Source organism: Halichoerus grypus, chromosome 3 (genome assembly GCF_964656455.1).
Source record: "Halichoerus grypus chromosome 3, mHalGry1.hap1.1, whole genome shotgun sequence".
NCBI lineage: Eukaryota > Metazoa > Chordata > Mammalia > Carnivora > Phocidae > Halichoerus > Halichoerus grypus.
The window spans coordinates 70,834,334-70,848,650 of record NC_135714.1 but is presented as its reverse complement, the minus strand read 5'-3'; the positions used below and the strand labels follow the sequence as shown (position 1 = coordinate 70,848,650).

General features: G+C 39.4%; 1 non-coding gene and 1 pseudogene across 1 annotated transcript; one reads left to right on the top strand and one right to left on the bottom strand.

Annotated features, from left to right (window-relative positions):
* Positions 1-671: 671 nt before the first annotated feature.
* LOC118538668 (U6 spliceosomal RNA) lies at positions 672-778 on the bottom strand. Its single transcript, XR_004918719.1, has one exon. It is a non-coding gene; the product is annotated as a U6 spliceosomal RNA (small nuclear RNA).
* Positions 779-7,748: 6,970 nt separating this feature from the next.
* LOC118538649 (26S proteasome non-ATPase regulatory subunit 11 pseudogene) lies at positions 7,749-9,301 on the top strand (annotated as a pseudogene).
* The last annotated feature ends 5,016 nt before the right edge of the window (positions 9,302-14,317 follow it).

Here is a 14,317-nt window from a genome sequence, read left to right as displayed (position 1 = left end):
GGAGTAAGGCACTAATATACTTCTAAAATGTACATTGTTTAGTAACTATCTGGGAAGCCTAAATGCTCTGTCATTTTGCTTTCTCATATAGGCCGTTGAGAGCTGTTTGTTGCCCTAATGAAAAAACTATGGGAATCCTCCAGCAAGAGCAAAGAGGTTGGATGTAATGAACACTGGGTGTCATATCCAACTGATGAATCACTGAACTCTACCTCTGAAACAAATAATACACTATATGTTAATTAATTGAATTTAATTTTTTTAAAAAGAAAAAGAGTAAAGAGGTTAAAATAGGCAACAAATGGCTTTCAGAGAGGGTTCTCAGGAATCTGAACAAGTAAGCCCTCATTTCTTCAGCCCTGCCTCTCACTGTTTTTCTGATAGAGTAAGTCTATTTCTTGCCCTTTGCTTTCACATCTGGAGCTAATGTCTCTCAGCTTCCCTTTAGCCCCTCCTACCCCTCCATTGTTTAAGGATCAGATCAAGTCCAAACTCTCCCAAGACTCTCTTTTCCCCCAGATCACATTAATGTTTACGTTCTCCAATTTCCTATTGAAAAATTTTGGTTCTTGCATTGTTTAGAACTCACTAGTCCTGTAATGTTGCCATAGATGTTAGTTTTGTTTCTGTACCATACAACAAAGGTTTCTCTCTTTTTTTGTTTTTATTTTAAAAATATGGAACGCTTCAAGACTTTGCGTGTCATCCTTGTGCAGGGGCCATGCTAATCTTCTCTGTATCGTTCCAATTTTAGTATATGTGCTGCCGAAGCGAGCACAACAATTTCTGAAGACTAGAATTATTATGCATCTTTTGTATTTTCTACCCATCTAAGTACGTAATGCATAATGAATCTTTGGTAAATATTAACTAAGTATAGTTAATCAACAAGTAAATACCCAAAAGTTCAGGATAAAAGACTGTTCTCTGGTAATAAAGAGTTAATAAAGGTCCAAGTCTTGGGGGGCGCCTGGGTGGCTCAGTCGTTAGGCGTCTGCCTTCGGCTCAGGTCATGATCGCAGGGTCCTGGGATCGAGCCCCGCATCGGGCTCCCTGCTCAGCAGGAAGCCTGCTTCTCCCTCTCCCACTCCCCCTGCTTGTGTTCCCTCTCTTGCTGTCTCTCTCTGTCAAATAAATAAATAAAATAAAATCTTTAAAAAAATAAAAAATAAAAAAAAATAAAGGTCCAAGTCTTGGGAGAACTGTTTAAAATCTGGACTAGAGAAAGTTAAATATTTTGTGGAATCCACTCAATGTATACATAGGTCAGAATATATTAATTATGGTTATTTTTTAGAAAGATGTTTTTCACACAAGCTACATGCTGAGAAACTGTTATACCAAATTATTGGTTAACCTGTTGTTCAACAAGAAAACAAATTTGATACCTGCAGAGAATTTGTGTGGTCGACCTCCCGTAATATGACTCAATTTTTCTGATTTAAGTGGTAACTTCTACCTAAGTTTTAGATCCAACCATAGCTACCCCCATTTCTTAAGCTGTTAAACATTGCATTTACTCATAAAAATGATCAAATGGAACATTAATCAGCTTAATGGGTTAAATACAAATCTGGCAAAGATCTAGAATGCAACAATAACCACAGCAGGGCAAGGAGACAACAAAACGAAGGTTGAGTCAACTCCAGACTTAAATAATGTGTAAAAACTACAGAGTTTGCATATATAAAGGGTTAAAAATGTTTCTTAGATCATTGGTTAAAAACCTATCTGTGTGGGAGAGCAGGCAAAAAAGTTTGCTCCCCTTTTTCTTTCTTTAAAGGTTAAAGCTGAAGGGGAGCCTCTGAAGCACTCTGTTCATTTTTGTTTTGGTAGGCGGAGTTCACTAACCAAAATGACAACAAACACTCGGAGCTGGGGACTTACTCTATGGCATCTGTTCAAACCTCTTAACACCAGAGATGTTTTCCTGTCTGATGTATAAGCCAACCAAGCACAAATTAAAAGCAGATGCTTCATAGTTCTCTGAGAATATTTATAGCTTGGAGTCTCCACTTCCTGGTCACCTCTCTACAGCAGATCATCCTGAAGCGGTAGTGAACATTTTGCAATAATGAATGCCCCATTATAGCAGAGTTCAACTTCTCTGTTTTGAAATTAGGTTACCCATTTTCTTTCCTCAGTGGAAAAAAAAATATCTTTGCAAAAGGAACTTGAAGCATTTTCCGTACTACATATGTCCTAATTATAAACTCAGAATTTGATGTGTTAACCAAAAATAAGAAGGACAATTTTACTTCTACTTGAATTCCCTCCCTTGGTAAATTTCATTTCGGTATAGCCTGTTTTTCAGAACAGTAGGTTGAAATATGGAGAACAGCAACATTCATAAAAATAGAATGCAAAACTTTAGGGTTTCATTGAAAGATACAAATATGCCATTTGGATTCGTAAATCTAGGCTACCAATATTTATTATGTGCAAATGCATAGAGCAGATATTATGGGGATTCAACAAAGAAGCACAATTGTTGCTCTTTGGCTTCATTGAACTTGACATCATTGGGAAGAGAATGTTTGAGTGCATAAAAATGGAAGTTAACAGAAAATAATACAGTAGGTGTTGCCTGTATTTATACAGAAAATGGTAATTCAAGAGAGAGATTTTAACTTAGCCTGAAATTGACATTCTTTAATATGAAATACAGTAAGAGCAGTCTCACTTGGGAACAGAGTATGGAATAATAGAAAAAGGAAATGTATTAATTTACTCAGAAAATGCCAATATCCTCAAAGAGATAAAGCCCTGGAGTAGGAGCAGTGAATACAAGAAGAATTAGAGCCCCCAGAGAGGTAATGTGCCCACATAAAATGTGTCCAAATTTTTGCTTCCTGAAGCAATCTCAGAGTTCCCATTCTACAAAATAATTATTGTCCTCTGTCTTCTTGAAACTCTATTGTAAGTGACACTTTATTCCTTGGATGGCTTTCTTTGGACTCTTCTTTTCCTTCCTTAAACTCCACCTCCCTCCATGAAGTACTTCCTACCAAATAAAGGAGAGGGGGTAATGAGGCCTTCTCCACCCAGAAGCAACTGATTGAAATGAGCATGTCCTCAACTTGCTTCACTCCCCACCACACAAAATGCACTTACCACTTGTCTTAAATACAGTATCAATCAGAGGGTATTTAGTTCGTGTGGTTTCTGTTTAGTTGTCTTTCTCCTTTTTCTGTCGGTGTGTTTCTATCCAAGACAACCATGAGCTCCAAACAATATTTAACACGGCTCTATTAAGCAAATTAATGCTTCAGATGACGATTCAGGTTAAGAATAAATATAGTGCCTTAGACATTTAAAAAGGAATTCATTTTATTTTAACATTTGTAAGTCTTAGCAGGGCTTACGGAGAAAATTTCCAACCCTTAAGTAGACCACACAGGTGTCATCATTTTAAAAAACGAGACATTTCAAATCTTTGCTCTTTACCAACTCATAATTGTTGAAGTGTTAAAAATGATTCAACAGAAGTGAAAAATTTGGTGAGGTAGGGACACAGAGGGAGTAATGGAACCTAGAAGGATTCTAAGAGCATAAATGTGACATAGGACCATAAAACTCCCTATAAATTACCTAGAGATTTCAGTGACCCCCAACACCTCCATTCCTCAGCACTGAGATGCCTATTCTGTTTCTTCTCATCAGATAATTAGGTTCCCATGAAAGACAGGGCAATAGTTGCCCTCGGATCCCCTCCTCCACACTCCATTTCTTGTTAGCCAGCAAGCTATACCCATAGAGTTCCACAGAAAGAATAGCCCCTGAGGTCTCTGCCCCTTTTTTGTTTCATTGAATCTAAAACTGAAGACTTTCTTATCTGAACTTATTGTTCCACTGCATTTAATCTGTTGAAAGTTACTAGTAGCAAATTCCTGCCAACCAAAAAATTAAAAATTTTGCTCTTTGTGTTGAAATTGCACAGGCCCTGGATTCAGGTTTATAGATTTATATCCAATTTTTGCTTCTTCTGAGTTATTTGGTCATAGGCAACTAACTTAACATGTTCTTGCCTCAGTTTACTTAAATGTGAGATGGCAATAAAATAATACAAAAAGGAATCATTATACTCACAATCGGCACTAAACTCTAGCCTCTCTCTTATTAACTTGCAACCTGTCTTCAGAAAATATGGAATATTCTGGGATACCTTGGAATGCTGCTCATAGGGAGCATTATTTTCCTGAGATGATCAAGCTCTAAAGATAAAGTTGATAATGGGTCTCCAGACACACAGATGGCATCAGTGTGAATTGCTAGGTACCACGTTCTGCCCTTTGCATAATGGGTAGCCCCACTAGCAGGGAGAAACAAGTACTCTCAGAGATGCCTATTCTGAATCATGAATTCACCTTGGACACTGGTAACTCTGTTGTATGGGCCCCCTGAAACTGTTGGCATATTTCACTGGCTATACTCTGTTCAAACCATTGGTATTTCTGGGTCCACTATTCTGCCTCTACAGAATTTTTTCTCTCATTTGGAAGGATCCTTCTCAAAAAATATTGCTAGGTTAATTTCCTTTAATATTTTCCTTGTCTCTCAAGACTTCAAATCCCCAAGAATAATAGTGTTCTGTTAATGAAGTTAGTAATGGTAGTTGTCGATATATGATAATAGCAGTACTATAAGTAGCTGAGTGGTACATATCACTTACTAGGTGCCAGATACAGTGCTTTACATATATTAATTCTTTGAATCCTTCCAACAGCCCTCTGAAGAAGGTACTATTCTAATCACCATTTTACTGACGAGGAAGCTGTGGCACAGTTTGCTTAGCAAGATACCCAAGTCTTACGGCTAGATAGTGGCAGAGCTGGGATTTGAGCCCAGGCAATCTGGTTCCCAAGTTCTTACTCTTCACCTCTATGATGTACAGCTTCTTTATTAATTAATTATAAATTAGAAAGTGACAGAAGCAGTATTCCTCAAAGCCCCTAACCTTAATCTGTGTATAAAATTGTCCCAGGTGTATACTCCTAGCTTCTTCCAAACTGGATGGAAAATTCCATTTACGTTTTTGTTACTTTTTATAACCTTTCCATAACGTCATATCAGGAAGATGTCTTTAAAATAATCTGAAGCAAACGGCTTTTAAAAATTCAAATATTTATTCTTAATTTATAATTGATGAGAAAATACTTGCTGGTTAGGGAGGGATTAGTATGTTCATAAACAAAAGTTCAGGGTGTGTGTGGAAAACAGTGAGTTATGTGTTTTGACTGGAGACTATGGGAAGGTAATAAATCTTGAAATTTGACAGGAAATAAGCCTGGAGAGGTAGAATGTGGGCAAATCATGGAGGTCCTTGAAAGCCTGGGTTGGAGTTGTAACAAACTCTATAGACAGTGGGGGATCCTCTGAGAGCTCTGTGGGGAGCCAGGGTCCAGGCTGACTTAGGGAGATTCCTGGAATGGTAGCAACTGAGGTGAAGAAGCAGAAGTAGGAAGATTAGGTAAAAGGCCTTTGAATACTTCCATTATATCTACCAAAAGACGTGCAGGAATGTTTATAGCTCTGCATTCATAATAGCAGCTTTATTCATAAAATCTATAAATGGAATACGAAATAGTAATTAAAAGAGCCTGCTACTGTACACAATATGAATGAATCTCAGAGACATAATGCTGACTGAAAGAAGCCAGACAGAAAAGAATATATGCTAGATGGCATGACATGACATGTCCAATGACAAGAAGTTCAAGAACAAGGAAAACAAATCTGCGGTGAGAGAAGTCAGAATAGTTACCTCTGTGGAAGCAGATGGTGTCTATTGACTGAGAAGGGGCATGGGTTTTCCTGGGGTGTTGGAAGCATTTTATCTTTTGATCTGGATGGGATTACATGGTTTCCATGCATACACCCTGCATGTATATGTGAAAATTCATTGCATTGCACAGTATGATTTGTGCGCTTTGCAGTATATATGTTATACCTCAGTAAGAAGATTTTTAAAAAGATTATCATGATCAACCGTACTAATAATTATAGAAATCTCCCAGTGAAGAGTTCTCTTTATTTTTCTCTAATTGAAAAACAAAAAAACCAAAAACCCAGCGTATTTCTTCTTCTCCTACTTTAGATTTTCTTCCTGGTTGGTTGGGTGATCTCTCTGTGATTCACTGAATCAGTGGCGAGGGTGGAGGGGTTTAGGAAGAGCTGGAGAAAGGAGAAAAGGCTTTCAAGGTGGTGGAGGAGAGGGGAGGAAATGAATCAACCTCTTTGGGTGTGATGCAATGAAGGCTGCACCACTCAGAGGAGAGAGCTTCTCTTCCTCTTACAATGATTTCAACATAGCTTCTCTGTTTTTGTTTCCTTCCACCAAAGCCACTGTCTCATGTGAATGAAACAAGGCAGGTCCCTGTGATTAAAACCCATTTTCACATAAAATAACCAGGGACTGTTTTTTTTAACTGGAAGCTAATGGGTAATTTGTTTATAGAGCATACAAAGGGTTTGTAGTAATTGGACTATATGAATACCTACAAATGTGTAAATGGAAAGTAAGTTGATTCTCTTGCAGGTTTACCTATATGGAAATTTGCAGTTCTGAGATGATCACATGGTTTTGTAAATAAGCTGATGCAAACCAGACTCAGATGTATTTATATTTTTTACAACTAGTGCATTTGAAAACTCTTTCAACAAATATTTGCTGAGCAGGTTCTATGTGTAAGACAATGCACTGGTGTTGTGGGGAAACCAAAATAAATGAGGTGTAGTGCTTGTCCCCAAGGAGGCTACAGTCTAGCAGGGAAGATCAGATTGGTGCCAAATAGCTGGTTGGCAGGAAGGTACATGATTAACTACCAAGAGAAAAGTACAGAGTTCTTGGTAGTTCAGAGACAGATGTGTGGGATTTCAACAGAAAAAGATGAACAAAACTCTTTGGAGAGAGAAGGGAACGATGGTACTAGTAGCTATTATTTTTATGCTACACTGTACAAGATGCTATCACATACTTTCTCACTGAGTCCTTGGAAGAACTCTGTAAAGTAGCTATTATTCACTTCATATTCCTGATGAGTAAGTTGAAACATGGGGAGCGAGTGACTTTCCCAATTTAGAAGAGCCAGGACCTACACCCAAGTCTCTCTGACTCCATGGCTCACACAATATGCTCTAAAGTTAAGAATGTGGACTCTTGAGCTAGACTGACTTCGAATCCCAATCTCCTTACTTCCTGGTTTGGGGACTTCTTCCAAGCTATTTCATTTTTGCATGTGTCTGTTTCTTCATTTGTGAACCAGGGTTAAAAATAAAAATTTACTGGGGCGCCTGGGTGGCTCAGTTGGTTAAGCGTCTTCCTTTGGCTCAGGTCATGATTCCAGGGTCCTCCGCTGGAGCCCCGCATCAGGCTCCCTGCTCCACGGGAAGCCTGCTTCTCTCCCTCTCCCATTCCCCCTGCTTATGTTCCCTCTCTCACTGTGTCTCTCTCTGTCAAATAAATAAATAAAATTGTTTAAAAAAATTTACTTCAGTAAGATTTAATGAGTTTACCTACATGAAGCATTTAGAACAGTTCCTGTATGTATGAATAGTATGCAAATGTTTGCTACTGTTAATTTTTTGAAAAAAAATTTATTTTAAAAATAATATATACTCTGCAGGAAATTGCTGAAATACCTAATAAGAGTCTGACACACTTGTTAGAGGCAAGACTGACACATAAAAATCATTAATGTTCTTTTATCCAGGAGTGATCTATTTGAAAATGTATTAGGTAAGGATGGTGTGAAAGCGGTAACATGGCGGCGGTGGCAGTGGTGGAGTTCCAGAGAGCCCAGTCTCTACTCAGCACCGACCAGGAGGCCTCCATCGACATTCTCCACTCCATCATGAAGCGTGACATTCAGGAGAACGATGAGGAGGCAGTGCAGGTCAAAGAGCAGAGTATCCTGGAACTGGGGTCTCTCTTGGCGAAGACTGGACAAGCTGCAGAGCTTGGAGGACTCCTGAAGTAAGTGCGACCCTTCTTGAATTCCATCAGCAAGGCTAAAGCAGCTCGTCTGGTCCGATCTCTTCTTGATCAGTTTCTTGATATGGAAGCAGCTACAGGGCAAGAGGTCGAGTTGTGTTTAGAGTGCATCGAATGGGCCAAATCAGAGAAACGAACTTTCTTACACCAAGCCTTGGAGGCAAGACTGGTGTCTTTGTACTTTGATACCAAGAGGTACCAGGAAGCATTGCATTTGGGTTCTCAGCTGCTGCGGGAGTTGAAAAAGATGGATGACAAAGCCCTTTTGGTGGAAGTACAGCTTTTAGAAAACAAAACACACCATGCCCTGAGCAACCTGCCAAAAGCCCGAGCTGCCTTAACCTCTGCTCGAACTACAGCAAATGCTATCTACTGCCCCCCTAAATTGCAGGCCACCTTGGATATGCAGTCAGGTATTATCCATGCAGCAGAAGAGAAGGATTGGAAAACTGCATACTCCTATTTCTATGAGGCATTTGAGGGTTATGACTCCATCCATAGCCCAAAGGCCATCACATCTCTGAAGTACATGTTGCTGTGCAAAATCATGCTCAACAACCCAGAAGATGTCCAGGCTTTGGTGAGCGGGAAGCTTGTACTTCGGTATGCGGGGAGACAGACAGAAGCATTAAAATGTGTGGCTCAGGCTAGCAAGAACAGATCACTGGCAGATTTTGAAAAGGCCCTGACAGATAATCGGGCAGAGCTCCAGGATGACCCAATCATCAGTACACACTTGGCCAAGTTGTATGATAACTTACTGGAACGGAACCTGATCCGAGTCATTGAGCCTTTTTCCCGAGTTCAGATTGAACACATATCTAGCCTCATCAAACTCTCCAAGGCCGACGTGGAAAAGAAATTGTCACAGATGATTCTTGACATGGGATCTTGGACCAGGGGGAGGGTGTCCTGATTATTTTCGATGAACCCCCAGTAGATAAAACTTATGAAGCTGCTCTGGAAACAATTCAGAACATGAGTAAAGTAGTGGATTCCCTCTACAACAAAGCCTAGAAGCTGACATAGAGTTGGATCTGTAGCGGTCCTTTGGAGAGTGTGTGTGGCGGGAAAGTGAAACCTTTGGGGAAAATGCTAGGAGATTCTTTTTTCTTTTTGTTCTACTTTTCGCTCAGAAAGTTTTTAAATCCTCATTTGATGCATCTGTATTCCAGCCAATAGGTGTGCCAGTTTTCATGTAATCTTTACTGGCCCAACTTGGGAGTGGGGAAATTGCTTAAAAAAAAAGAAAAAGAAAAAAAAAAAAGGGTTATTCTAAATAAAAGGAAAAAGGCTTACACTAAAAAAAAAAAAGTACATTCAAGGTGGCAACAAAAGTTATCAAGTATTAAGGAATAAAGCTAATAAACATGTGCAAAATATTTATGGAGAAGATTTGGAAAATACAGAAAAAAGGTCAATAGAAATGCTTTTCTGGCATGGGATGGGGAAAGAAGACATTCTAGATAAAGGGAATATCATGAGTAAATACATTAAATGGGTGTTTGAGGGAATAGTTTGGTACAGAGTGGGTACACGAAATAGGGAGTGAGATTAAGGCACAAATATTCATTTTGAGTAAGGTCATAGATGGCTTCGAATGTTGGACTAAAGATTTGCAATTAATTTAACAGCTGGCAGGGAACCATTGCAGACTTATGAATAGGGAATAAGATTGACCTCAGAAAAGGAAGATTCTCCAGGAGAAAAGAATTTAAGTAGGCTTGAATTTGCCTGGGACTGGGGGAAGATGAAAATGTCTGGATTTTAGGATGGTTAAAAAGGAAAATGAGCCTTTAAAAAATAATCCTACATAATAAATCAATCTTCTTGACAGTATTTTTTGTCTGTGAATTACTTAGTGATTATTAGAAATCTATTGAATCTGAGTAAATTGCTACTTGGGTTACCATCTGAATATCTATTCTGACAATAAGGAAATGGTAAACTTCAGGGTTTGGATTTATCCTGGTGTGTTTTGGGAATATGAAAATGCAGATACATATTGCCATGCTCTGTATGAGAATATGAAAAGTCCTACTCAAAAAAATTTCTTGGCAAAAGTTGATAAGTTTTTTGGAGGTAGCAATACTAAGGGATAACATTAATAATTTGTTATTTAATGGGATGGAATGTGAAACACAGGGGTTCTGTAAAGGCAAAAAGGGAAAGAAAATGAAAATGTATTGAATGGCTACTATATGCTCCATGTTACGGGATTCACTAATTTAATCCTGACAATACTGTAAGGTAGGAAATATTATCCCTATTTCACTTGGCATCAGATTTCCTCTTCATTAATTATTAATAATCAATCCCAGGTAAGTTACTTAACCTTTTTACCTTAGCTTCCTCATTAATGAAAATGAGGGAATAGTAATGCCCAAGTCCCAGGGTTGTCTGGATTAAATACAATAATATACATTAAATCCTTAGCCCAGTGCCTGGCTCATAAGAGCTAACATGTACTGACTTACATGCACCAGACACTGGGCTAAGAAATTTAAATTCATCATCTCATTAAATCTTCACACAAGTCTTCACACACTTTACTGTAACTCAATTGTTATTGTTGTTCTTCCAAGTAATAAGTTTTATTATTATTTTTTGCAGCTCAGAGACCTATGTGTACAAGATCAAGAAATTAACAAGTGGCAAAATGATATTCAAATTTAGCTTTGTCTGAGGGCAAAACCCAGAAACTTTTAAGAATATCCCACATCAGAAAATGATAAGTTTACTAATAAATTCCCTAATTTTTTTTTCTCTATAGAGCTTCTGATTTGGACTCTGATGTGAGAATAAGACATTTGTTAAGTACAAGATCACATTTTTGTGCTTTAAAATGGACTTAAATGAAAATGTGATGCAGATTGGAAGAATGTACGTGTGAAAATAAACAATGTTGCAGTTAGAGGAGAGACTATACTATACCAGCAATGGCTCTCGAGCATCTGCAATTGTGCTCACCCATTCAGTGTGGTATTAGTACAGAGTAGTGAGTGTTTATGGCCCAGCAGAAAGGATCTATGTGACATTAGGCAGGAGATAAAGTCAAGCAGGTGAGAAGATATAATCACTTTGCTAATTTTAAATTCCATATCTAAGTTATAAACCCAGATCTCCCCAACCATTTGCTCATAACACAATTATAAATCTATAGGCAGCATCTAATTTACATTTAATAAAAGTGGATAAATCCATGACTTTGGGGTGAATATTTTGCAATCTATTTGGAGTGGAGGGATGAGGAAGAGATCTCTGAGACCATGATGAAAGAGCAACAGATTCTTCCTCAGTTACCACTGGGCTCATTTTAGGACTTAGGATTTCACATTTCTGATTAGGTTTGCAAGTTTAGGGACAGAGTTGAACCTCTAGAGGAGGTTTTAAAGATGGTCTAGTGGAAGGATTGAGGTGGGGGAAACACCTGAACTTGGCATCTGACAAGGAATTTATAGGAAAATAGAAATGTTTAGTGGGGATTTCCATTATGCTGTTTTGCTGTGTGGTATATGATATCAACTTCTGAATATCTCCCATTAAATCTTTGGTAAAGTTTGCATTTTGGGGGCTGTTGCTCAAAGAATTTTTTTTGTTTGCTTTTGTTTTTGTGTAATGGGAGGATAAGGATCTGGGTCCTACTTTAAGATGAGGAGAACATACTTGCCAAGACTATAATTTTTTTCTAGCCTACAGAAATGATGGCCTTGAACTTTAATTTACCTATAGCACTCTCAGCTCGTGTTTCTTTTTCTTAAATAATTTTCTGTTTATACAACATCTTGCTATCGTCGGGAAGCTGATATAAGTTCCCTGGGCTAGTTGGGGCAGGTTGGGCAAAATGCCGGGTCAGAATATCCAGGGACTGACACAACAAAATGTGGCACTATGATGGACTAAATGGACCCGGATCGGGTCTGGTACACATGGCCTCTTGAGGGGATTCTGTCTTTGGTAATAGACCAAGATTGGGGGTGCCTCACGTGTGTCATTAACTGAGACTCTCTGACCTGGGAGCTGGGAACAAGCTTCTTTTAGGAGATCCGTTTACTTGCCAGAGAGCTAGACATCCGGAAGTCAGCACTGACACACCATCACACGTGTGACACTGACCTGCGGAAATTCCCTAGATCGCAAGAGTAGGTCCTTTTGGGAGATTGTTCTCACATAACAGCAATTATACTTGGCTACAGGACTAATTTGCTTAGTTAAAGCAAGGGAAGAATCCCTACCCTCTGTGTTGCTTGCACTGTCCACTCGGGCCTCAGGGTGGAAGCTAAATGTCCTGTTGTCCTCTGGCTGAAAAAATCCACAGCTGGTGAATTTGTGACCTATTCTCCCAGCTGGATCAGGACCCAGTGGTCTTCCTTGGCTGACTTGGCCTTACCTGGGCTGTTACTGACATTACAAGTCCCTTGAATCTCTGCCATGTCATCTGTGCAGTCCTTATCTTGGATATATCCTATAGTCTTTATCTCTTGGGTATATATATATATATATCTCCTTTATCTCCTATATATACATATAGGAGATACAGGATATACATATATCCTCCTTCACTATGGCTGTCCTTTGGCAAGATTTCCGGCCCTCTGATTAACTATTTCTTCTGTCCCTACTCTGGGGCACGTTGGAATTTTGGGGTTCCTCGGATACACTTGAGAGCCAGGGGAGGAGCACAAGTGCTAACTGGTCTGCCTGTCTGGCCAATAACAGCACACCACCGCATTTCTGTCATTTCTGAGGGAGCATCTTTGTGGACGTTGTGTTTCCCTGTGAGTCTTTATGTCTTCTTGGCTTGTTCCCTGGAAAGCCAGGCAATTGTTCATTCGGCTCTAGGAGGTCTCCATCTCTTCATGAAACTTCTCTAGGTCTTCTAGCTCTTTGCCTCCTGGGCTGAAGTTCAGGGAAGTCTGGACCATACATCTCTGACTTCCTGTATCCTTGTTCCTCTCACCAGGGTCTTCCTCCTTGCTTCCTTCCTCTGCCTGTCACTTGCAATTGCACATTTCTCTTCTCAACTAATCTTTCCTATTCCAGCCTTATTCTTGGCTTTAAAAGTATGTGGTGTATGGGGGAGAAGGGAGGAAACCTAGCTTACTAATAAAAGAACACACAGTAGATGTAACTACATCACTAAATGAGCAGTATGTGTAAACCTCCTGGAGGTATTTGCATTTGGAAGGAAGAGGCATTGGCTGGGGAAGGATTGTTGGTGTATGTGTATGTGTGTGTGAACATGCATGCAGGGGTGGGGGCGTTGGAGACGGAAATCTGTTTTGGACCTTTCTGGGTGTTTCTTCAGGACCACTCTCCCCTAAACAAACTCTTGACTCTGGGTCGACTGATGTACTCCCCCTCCCATTCCTTGTTCTCTTTGGGTGTTCTCCCCACCTGCTGGCCTGTTCTCCGTCTACCTACCTAAATCCTGTCTGTGGGTGCCTGCTTTTGCTTTTGTACAAATAAGAGTTTGTGTGGTATTTATAAGCTTGTCTGGCGGCCCATTTGGCACTTACCTTATACTATTAATTAGGCTTTTCTGTATATATGTGCTTTAAGCAAGATTGAAAACATTACTCTCTCTCCCTCAAAAAAAAAAAAAAAAAAAGAACATACATTAGAAAGAATTTAAAATATATTATACTGTTCATGTTCAAAGCACATGAGGGAACTAATGGATGAGAAAAGACAGATTCATCATCTCAGACTTTTCTAGTCTAGTAGGGAACATGCCCCCAGCTAACATTCAGAAGGAAGAATTAGGGTAAGTGAGTTATGGAAATATAAAATACTTTGGGAGAATTGGAGAGAGAGAGATGTCCTTTGTGGTTGAAGGAGGGTGGGCGTGGGAATACATGGAGAGCAGATGGGATGAGGGAGGAGAGCAAGGCAGAAGGAAAGACATGGTGGCAGCAAAGTAGAGCAGAATGGCAGAGTGTGGCATTCTGTGGTGTGCAATAATGTGGGGTAGGAGACAAGTCTGGGAGCCCGATTTGATCCCAGCCTCTCTGGACTCTGTACCGCATTTTCATTGGAAGAGGAAAAGTTGGCAAATCATTACTAACCCAAGTATACTTTCTCTGCAGATCTTTTATCTCTTTCAAGTAAGCTCTGTTTACTTGTCTAATTAATAATTTCTACCCCAAACTTGCATAGTTGGATAGTTAGAAACTTTCCCTTCTGACTCAGGAAGGAGTGACAATCATAATTTAGTTGACTTTTACAGAGCTATTTGTGTGACTGTCTGGTTTGACTGGAATAATGGCTCTTTTCTTTCTTTGTTTCTTACCAGCCAGTGTGGTTTGTGATTTAATAACTAGG